The sequence below is a fragment of the Arachis ipaensis genome, chromosome B9, assembly GCF_059453495.1.
Source record: "Arachis ipaensis isolate K30076 ecotype BB chromosome B9, ASM5945349v1, whole genome shotgun sequence".
Lineage (NCBI taxonomy): Eukaryota > Viridiplantae > Streptophyta > Magnoliopsida > Fabales > Fabaceae > Arachis > Arachis ipaensis.
The window spans coordinates 115,561,773-115,572,210 of NC_142444.1; the positions used below are offsets into that span (position 1 = coordinate 115,561,773).

Sequence of the window (10,438 nt, forward strand, 5' to 3'; positions counted from 1 at the left end):
TCACTGGCAATTGAGTACCAGAGTCAGAAGCTGGAGTGACGTTAGACGCCAACTCACTGTCTGTTCCTGGCGCCTGAACGCCAGAAATGTGCCCATTTTGGGCGTTCAACGCTGGATTATGCCCCCTTTGGGCGTTCAACGCCAGATTCTTGCCCATTTCTGGCGTTGAACGCCAATCCTGCCTTGTTTCTGGCGCTGAACGCCAGTTTTGGGCATGGTCTGGGCGTTCAGCGCCAGCCTTCCACCCATTTTCTGGCGTTTTAGTGCCAGAATTATTTTTCCCTGGGCTCTTACTGTCCTCAGGGGAATCTTTGGTGGGTCGCTCATTTCTTGAATTTTTGATGCCTTGAGGTGGGGTATTTAATGTTTTCCCACTTCTTAATTGAATTGCTTGGCATTCTTCTGCTATTTGCTTTGATAGCTGCTGCTTTGTTTGCTTAAACTGTTCGTCCATATGTATATTAGCTATCCTTGTCTCCTGTAACCTGTTTTTGAATTCAGCTAGCTGCTTTGTTAGAAAATCTAATTGCTGATTGAATTCAGCAGCTTGTTTTACAGTACTGAATTCAACAATTACTGTTTTAACCTCTTCATTCATGGAAGGGTTGCTGCTTAGATACAGATGCTGATTCCTGGCAACTGTATCAATGAGCTCTTGAGCTTCTTCAATTGTCTTTCTCATATGGATAGATCCACCAGCTGAGTAATCTAAAGACATCTGAGCTCCTTCTGCAAGCCCATAGTAGAAGATGTCTAACTGAACCCACTCTGAAAACATTTTAGAGGGGCATTTTCGTAGCATCTCTCTGTATCTCTCCCAGGCATCATAAAGAGATTCATTATCTCCTTGCTTAAAGCCTTGGATGTCCAGCCTTAGCTGTGTCATCCTTTTTGGAGGGAAATACTGATTCAGGAATTTTTCTGTCAGCTGTTTCCATGTTCTTATGCTGGCCTTAGGTTGGTTATTTAACCACCTCTTAGCTTGATCTTTTACAGCAAATGGAAACAGTAATAGTCTGTAGACATCCTGATCTATTTCCTTATCATGTACTGTGTCAGCAATTTGTAAAAATTGTGCCAGAAACTCTGTAGGTTCTTCCTGTGGAAGACCGGAATACTGGCAGCTTTGCTGCACCATGATAATGAGCTGAGGATTCAACTCAAAGCTACTAACTCCAATGGAGGGTATGCATATGCTACTCCCATATGAAGCAGTAGAGGGGTTAGAATATGACCCCAGAGTCCTTCTGGACTGTTCATTTCCACTTATGTCCATGATGAATCTATGGATATAACTTGGACTGATTTATCTTTTTATTTATTTTATTTTATAAGAAGTAAACACTTAAATAAAATAAAATAACTAAAAAGAATTTGAATTTTGAAATTAAAATTTTTTTTTTCGTAAAAAAAAAAGATAAAAATAATTAGTAAAAAAAACAGAAATTTTTGAAAAAGGGGGAAGATATTTTCAAAAATTAGAGAGAGAGAGAGTTAGTTAGGTAGTTTTGAAAAAGTTAAGAAACAAACAAAAAGTTAGTTAGTTAGTTGAAACAAATTTTGAAAAGATAAGAAGTTAGGAAGTTAGAAGAGATATTTTGAAAAGATATTTTTGAATTTAGTGAGGAGAGAGAAAAACAATAAGATAGTACAAGATTTAAAATTTTTAGATCTAATGCTCCTTGTTTTCGAAAAATTTGGAGGGAAAACACCAAGGAACACCAAACTTAAAAATTTTAAGATCAAGACACAAGGAAAACTCAAGAACACTTTGAAGACTCACAAGAACACAAGAACATGAAGGAAGAACACCAAACTTAAAATTTTTAGAAAACCAAACCAAAATTTTCGAAAATCAAAGGGAAATCAACAAGAAAACACCAAACTTAAAGTTTGGCACAAGATTTAATAGAAAAAATATTTTTTGAAAAAGAAGGTTTTGAAAAGAGTATGAAAGATTCTAACCCAATTACCAAGAACACAGATTAATGCTCTAGCCAAATGAGTTATGGGACCTTAAAAAAAAATTTTAAGAAAGATTATTTTTGAAAACACCAAACTTAAAGTTTGGCACAGGATTTAATAGAAAAATTATTTTTGAAAAAGGTTTTAAAAAAAATATGATTGCCAATTATCATGAACATAAACACCACGTTCTAACTAACTGAGTTATAAATTTAAAGTGTTTTAACAAGGGATAAATAATAAAAGACTCTAAACCAAAAAGAAAGATTTTTTTCCTAATCTAAGCAACAAAATAATCCGTCATTTGTTCAAACACGAACAATCCCCGGCAACGGCGCCAAAAACTTGGTGCACGAATTGTGAATCACACTTTTCACAACGCGTACCACTAACCAGCAAGTGCACTGGGTCGTCCAAGTAATACCTTACGTGAGTAAGGGTCGAATCCCACGGAGATTGTTGGTTTGAAGCAATCTATGGTTATCTTGTAATTCTTAGTCAGGAAGTCAATTATGTTTATCAGTTGAATTGTGAATAACCAGTAGAGCATAAATTAAAAGTTACTTGTTGTGCAGTAATGGAGAATATGTTGGAGTTTTGGAGATGCTTTGTCCTCTGAATCTCTGCTTTCCTCTGTCTTCTGATTCACGCACGCACGTCCTCCTATGGCAAGCTGTGTGTTGGTGGATCACCGTTGTCAATGGCTACCTTCCATCCTTCCAGTGAAAACTACGCTCACGCGCTCTGTCACAGCACGGCTAATCACAGGTTGGTTCTCGATCCGGTTGGAATAGGATTTACTATCCTTTTGCGTCTGTCACTAACGCCCAGCCTTCAGGAGTTTGAAGCTCGTCACATCATTCAATCATTGAATCCTACTCGGAATACCACAGACAAGGTTTAGACTTTCCGGATTCTCATGAATGCCGCCATCAGTTCTAGCTTATACCACGGAGATTCTGATTAAGGAATCTAAGAGATCCTCATTCAGTCGGATATAGAACGGAGGTGGTTGTCAGGCACACGTTCATGGTTTGAGGAAGGTGATGAATGTCACGGGTCATCACCTTCATCACAGTTAAGCGCGAATGAACATCTTAGATAGGAACAAGCGTGTTTGAATGGAAAACAGAAATACTTGCATTAATTCATCGAGACACAGCAGAGCTCCTCACCCCCAACAATGGGGTTTAGAGACTCATGCCGTCAGAGAATACAAAGTTTAGATCTGAAATGTCATGAGATACAAAATAAGTCTCTAAAAGTTGTTTAAATACTAAACTAGTAGCCTAGGGTTACAAAATATGAGTGGACTATGATGGATGATGCAGAGGTCCACTTCTGGGGCCCACTTGGTGTGTGCTGGGGCTGAGATTTAAGTAAGTCACGTGCAGAGGCCATTTGTGGAGTTGAACGCCAGTTTTTATGCCAGTTTGGGCGTTCAACTCCAGTTTTTTATCCTTTTCTGGCGCTAGACGCCAGAATTGGGCAGAGAACTGGCGTTGAACGCCAGTTTACGTCATCTATCCTTGTGCAAAGTATGGACTATTATATATTGCTGGAAAGCCCTGGATGTCTACTTTCCAATGCAATTGGAAGCATGCCATTTCGAGTTCTGTAGCTCCAGAAAATCCAATTTGAGTGCAGGGACGTCAGAATCCAACAGCATTAGCAGTCCTTTTTCAGCCTGAATCAGATTTTTGCTCAGCTCCTTCAATTTCAGCCAGAAAAATACCTGAAATTACAGAAAAACACACAAATCATAGTAAAGTCCAGAAATATGAATTTTTCCTAAAAACTAACTAAAACATACTCTAAACTATATGAAATTATCCCCAAAAAGCGTATAAAATATCCACTCATCAGTTACCAAGGAATGAACGATCATGATTTTGTGCACCAAGTTTTTGGCGCCGTTGCCGGAGATTGTTCAAGTTTGGACAACTGACTGTTCATCTTGTTGCTCAGATTAGGTAATCTTCTTTTTGTTTTATTTTCAAAAATATTTCCTCTGTTTTCGAAAAAAAAATTTCTTCAGAATTTTTAAGAATGAATTCTAGAGTTTCATGATGATTTGTTGAAGTCTGGCTGGCTGTGAAGCCATGTCTAATTCTTTTGGACCAAGGTTTCAACTTATCATCACAAGAGTCCTTGGACTCCCATCTGATCAGCTGTTGTATGCCTAATTTGTATGTTGAAGCTTGGCTGGCCATTGGCCATGTCTAGTGTTTTGGACCGGAGCTTTTACTGAAAGCTTGGCTGGCTAGTAAGCCATGTCTAATTCCTGGACCGGAGCTTTAGACTAACATTACGCGATTCCTGGAATTCTTATTAAAAATTTTGAAATCCTTATTTTCTTTTTCAAAATAATTTTCAAAAAATCCAAAAAAATTAATAAAATCATAAAAAAACCAAAAATTTGATGTTTCTTGTTTGAGTCTTGTGTCAGTTTTTAAGTTTGGTGTCAATTGCATATTTTTAAAATTTGTGCATTTTTCGAAAACTCATGCATGGTGTTCTTCATAATCTTCAAGTTGTTCTTGATGATTTGCTTTGTTTGATCTTTGCATTTTTATGTTTTGTGTCTTTTGTTGTTTTTCATATGCATTTTTACATTCATAGTGTCTAAACATGAAAAATCTCTAAGTTTGGTGTCTTGCATATTTTTCTTGCATGCATCATGCATTTTCTTGCATGCATCATGTCTTGACATTCAAAGTGTTCTTGATGTTCATCTTGACATTTAAAGTGTTCTTGCATGCATCATGTGTTTTGATCCAAAATTTTCATGCATTGAGTCTTTTTGATGTTTTTCTCTCTCATCATTAAAATTCAAAAAAAAAATATCTTTTCCTTTTTTCACTCATAAAATTCGAAAATTTGAGTTGACTTTTTCAAAAATTTTTAAAATCTAGTTGTTTCTTATGAGTCAAATCAAATTTTCAATTTAAAAATTCTATCTTTTTCAAATCTTTTTCAAAAAAATCAAATCTTTTTCATTTTTTCTGTCATAATTTCGAAATTTTCAAAATTTATTTTCAAAATCTTTTTCTTATTTCTATTTCATATTTTTCAAAATTAATGCTAACAATTAATGTGATTGATTCAAAAAATTTTAGTTTGTTACTTGCCTAGTAAGAAAGGTTCAATCTTTAAATCTTAAAATCATATCTTTTTGTTTCTTGTTAGTCAAGTAATCAACTTCAATTTTCAAAATCAAATCTTTTCAAATTTCTTTTTCAAATCTTTTTCAAAATAAATTTCAATCACATCTTTTTCAAAATTAATTTCAAAATCTTTTCTAACCTCTTGACTTTTCAAAATTGATTTTCAAATCTTTTTCAATTAATCCTATCTTTTTGGTTGATTCTTATCTTTTTCAAAACTACCTAACTAATTTTTTCTCTCTAATTTTCAAAAATCAGTAACCTCTTTTTTTTCGAAATTTCTTTTCATTAACTAATATTTAAAATAAAAACAAAAATATTTTTCCTTTTATTTTAAATTAATTTTCGAATTCTTCCCCTCTCTCATCTCCTTCTATTTATTTATTTATCTACTAACATCCCTCTTTCCCTAAAAAATTCGAACCCATTCTTCTCCTCTGTGTTCGAATTCTTATCTTTTCCTTCTTCTATTCTTCTCTTCTTATACTCATATAAGGAATCTCTATACTGTGACATAGAGGATTCCATATTTTCTTTTCTGTTCTCTTCTTTTTCATATGAGCAGGAATAAGGACAAGAACATTCTTGTTGAAGCTGATCCTGAACCTGAAAGGACTCTAAAGAGGAAGCTAAGGGAAGCTAAAGCACAATTCTCTGGAGAAAATCTAACAGAAATTTTTAAAAAGAAGGAGACATGGCCGAAAATAATAATAATGGTGGAGATGCAAGAAAGATGCTTGGTGATTTTACTGCACCAAATTCCAACTTACATGGAAGAAGCATCTCAATCCCTGCCATTGGAGCAAACAATTTTGAGCTAAAGCCTCAATTAGTTTCTCTGATGCAACAGAATTGCAAGTTTCATGGACTTCCATCAGAAGATCCTTTTCAGTTCTTAACTGAATTCTTGAAAATCTGTGATACTGTTAAGACCAATAGGGTTGATCCCGAGGTCTACAGGCTTATGCTTTTCCCATTTGCTGTAAGAGATAGAGCTAGAATATGGTTAGACTCTCAACCTAAAGATAGCCTGAACTCTTGGGATAAGCTGGTCACGGCTTTCTTAGCCAAGTTCTTTCCTCCTCAAAAGCTTAGCAAGCTTAGAGTGGATGTTCAAACCTTTAAACAGAAAGAAGGTGAATCCCTCTATAAAGCTTAGGAGAGATACAAGCAACTGACCAAAAAGTGTCCTTCTGATATGCTTTCAGAATGGACCATCCTGGATATATTCTATGATGGTTTGTCTGAATTATCAAAGATGTCACTAGACCATTCTGTAGGTGGATCCATTCACCTAAAGAAAATGCCTGCATAAGCTCATGAACTCATTGACATGGTTGCAAATAACCAGTTCATGTACACTTCTGAAAGGAATCCTGTGAGTAATGGGACGCCTCAGAGGAAGGGAGTTCTTGAAATTGATACTCTGAATGCCATATTGGCTCAGAATAAAATATTGACTCAGCAAGTCAATATGATTTCTCAGAGTCTGAATGGATTGCAAGCTGCATCCAACAGTACTAAAGAGGCATCTTCAGATGAAGAAGCTTATGATCTTAAAAACTCTGCAATAGCAGAGGTGAATTACATGGGTGAACCCTATGGAAACACCTATAATCCCTCATGGAGAAATCATCCAAATTTCTCATGGAAGGATCAACAAAAGCCTCAACAAGGCTTTAATAATGGTGGAAGAAACAGGTTTAGCAATAGCAAGCCTTTTCCATCATCCACTCAGCAACAGACAGAGAATTCTGAGCAGAATCCATCTAGATTAGCAAATATAGTCTATGATCTATCTAAGGATACTCTAAGTTTCATGAATGAAACAAGGTCCTCCATCAGAAATTTAGAGGCACAAGTGGGCCAGCTGAGTAAAAGGGTCACTGAAACTCCTCCTAGTACTCTTCCAAGCAATACAGAAGAAAATCCAAAGATAGAGTGCAAGGCCATTGATTTGACCATCATGGCCGAACCTACAAGGGAGGAGAAGGACGCGAATCCTAATGCGGAAGACCTCATGGGACATCCTCTGAAGACTAGAGGGTTCCTCAATGAGGACCTAAAGGAATCTGAGGCTCATACAGAGACCATAGAGATTCCATTCAACCTGTTTCTGCCCTTCATGAGCTCTGATGAGTATTCTTCCTCTAAAGAGGATGAAGACATTACTGAAGAGCAAGTTGCTAAGTCCCTTGGTGCAATCATAAAGCTGAATGCCAAATTATTTGGTAATAAGACTCGGGAAGATGAACCCCCTTGCTCACCAATGAACTAAATGCATTGGATAGGCAGAAATTACCTTAAAAGAAACAGGATCCTGGTAAATTCTTAATACCCTGTACCATAGGCACCATGACCTTTGAGAAGGCTCTGTGTGACCTGGGGTCAGGCATTAACCTTATGCCACTCTCTGTAATGGAAAAACTTGGGATCTTTGAGGTGCAAGCTGCCAGAATCTCATTAGAGATGGCAGACAACTCAAGAAAACAGGCTTATGGATTAGTAGAGGACTTGTTAGTAAAGGTTGAAGGCCTTTACATCCCTGCTGATTTCATAATCCTGGACACTGGGAAGGATGAGGATGAATCCATCATCCTTGGAAGACCCTTCCTAGTCACAGCAAAAGCTGTGATTGATGTGGACAGAGGAGAGTTGGTCCTTCAACTGAATGAGGACTACCTTGTATTTAAGACTTAAGGTTCTTCTTCTGTAACCATGGAGAGGAAGCATGAAAAGTTTCTCTCACTGCAGGGTCAACCAAAGCCCCCATAGTCAAACTCTAAGTTTGGTGTTGGGAGGCCACAGCCAAACTCTAAGTTTAGTGTTAAGAGGCCTCAACATTGCTCTGATTTTCTGTGAGGCTCCATGAGAGCTCACTGTCAAGCTATTGACATTAAAGAAGCGCTTGTTGGGAGGCAACCCAATGCTATTTAATTATATCTATTTATATTTCATTGCTATTTTATGTTTTCTTTAGGTTGATGATCATGTAAAGTCAGAAAAACTATTAAAAAATCAAAAATAGAAAGAAAAATAGCATTAAAAATAGCTCACCCTGGAGGAAGAGCTTACTGGCGTTTAAACTCCAGTAAGAAGCATCAAACTGGCGTTTAACGCCAGAAAGAAGCATCAAGCTGGCGTTAAACGCCAGAAACAAGCACCAGACTGGCGTTTAATGCCGGAAGAGAGCATGGGATTGGCATTTAATGCCAGAAACAAGCAGCAGTCTGGCGTTAAATGCTAGGATTGCACACTAAGGGCGTTTTACACGCCTAAATGGGGCAGTGATATTAAGTCCTTGACCCCTCTGGATCTATGTACCCCACAGGATCCCCACCTACCCCACCTCTTTTTCTCTCCACTTCACACCTTTTCATAACTCTCTTCCCCGAATACCCTTCACCAATCACCTCCATACCTCTTCCCCAAATACCCTTAACCACTCACATCCATCCACTCTTCCCCAAAAACCCCACCTACCTCCAAAATTCAAATTCTTTTCCCTCCCGAACCCAACCCTAATGGCCGAAACATACCCTCCCCTCCACCCCTATATAAAACCCTCAACACTACTCCATTTTCACACATTACAACCACTACTCCTCCCCCTTGGCCGAATACACCTTCTCCCTCTATCTCCTCCATTTTCTTCTTCTTCTACCAATTTCTTTCTTCTTTTGCTCGAGGACAAGCAAACCTTTTAAGTTTGGTGTGGTAAAAACATTGCTTTTTGTTTTTCCATAACCATGTATGGCACCTAAGGCCAAAGAAACCTTAAGAAAGAGGAAAGGGAAGGCAATTGCTTCCACCTCTGAGTCATGGAAGATGGAGAGATTCATCTCAAAGGTCCATCAAGACCACTTCTATGAAGTTGTGGCCAAGAAAAAGGTTATCCCCGAGGTCCCTTTTAAGCTCAAAAAGAGTGAATATCCAGAGATCCGACAAGAGATTAGAAGAAGAGGATGGGAAGTCCTCTCTAATCCTATTCAACAAGTCGGGATCTTAATGGTTCAAGAGTTCTATGCAAACGCATGGATCACTAGGAACCATGATCAAAGTAGGAACCCGAATCCAAAGAATTGGCTTACAATGGTTCGGGGGAAATACTTAGATTTCAGTCCAGAAAATGTAAGGTTGGCATTCAACTTGCCAATGATGCAAGAAAGCGCACGCCCTACACTAGAAGGGTCAACTTTGATCAAAGGTTGGACCAAGTCCTCATGGACATATGTGTGGAAGGAGCTCAATGGAAAGTTGAGTCAAGAGGCAAGCCGGTTCAATTGAGAAGACCGGACCTTATGCCTGTAGCTAGAGAATGGTTGGAGTTCATTCAACGCTCAATTATTCCTACTAGCAACCGGTCTAAAGTTACTGTAGACTGGGCCATCATGATCCACAGCATCATGATTGGGAAGGAAGTGGAAGTTCATCAGATTATACCTCAAGAACTCTACAAAGTGGCTGACAAGTCTTCCACTTTGGCAAGGTTAGCCTTTCCTCACCTCATTTGCCACCTATGCAATTCGGCTGGGATTGACATAGAGGGAGACATCCTCATTGATGAGGACAAGCCCATCACTAAGAAAAGGATGGAGCAAACAAGAGATCATGGACCTCAACATGAGCATGAGGAAATTCCTCACCATGAAATTCCTGAGATGCCTCAAGGGATGCACTTCCCTCCACAAAACTATTGGGAGCAAATCAACACCTCCCTAGGAGAATTAAGTTTCAACATGGGACAACTAAGGATGGAACACTAAGAGCACTCCATCATTCTCCGTGAGATTAGAGAAGATCAAAGAGCTATGAGGGAGGAGCAACAAAGTCAAGGAAGAGACATAGAGGAGCTCAAGAGCACCATTGGTTCTTCAAGAAGAGGAAGACGCCACCCTCACTAAGGTGGACCCGTTCCTTAATCTCCTTGTTCTTATTTTCCTATTTTTCGATTTTTGAGCCTTATGTTTTATTTATGTTTGTGTCTTTACTATATGATCATTAGTGTCTAAGTGTCCATGTCTTAAAGCTATGAATGTCCTATGAATCCATCACCTTTCTTAAATGAAAAATGCTTTTAATCACAAAAGAACAAGAAGTACACGATTTCGAATTCATCCTTGAAACTAGTTTAATTATTTTGATGTGGTGACAATACTTTTTTGTTTTCTGATGCTTGAACAGTGCATATGTCTTTTGAATTTGTTGTTTATGAATGTTAAAATTGTTGGCTCTTGAAAGAATGATGAAAAGGAGAAATGTTATTTGATAATCTGAAAAATCATAAAAATAATTCTTGAAGCAAG

At 37.9% G+C, this 10,438-nt stretch overlaps 1 non-coding gene across 1 annotated transcript; it reads right to left on the reverse strand.

The window, feature by feature from the left end:
- Positions 1–6,228: 6,228 nt before the first annotated feature.
- On the reverse strand, positions 6,229–6,336 carry LOC148546010 (small nucleolar RNA R71). The gene has a single exon (XR_015900789.1). It is a non-coding gene; the product is annotated as a small nucleolar RNA R71 (small nucleolar RNA).
- Between the last annotated feature and the right edge of the window lie 4,102 nt (positions 6,337–10,438).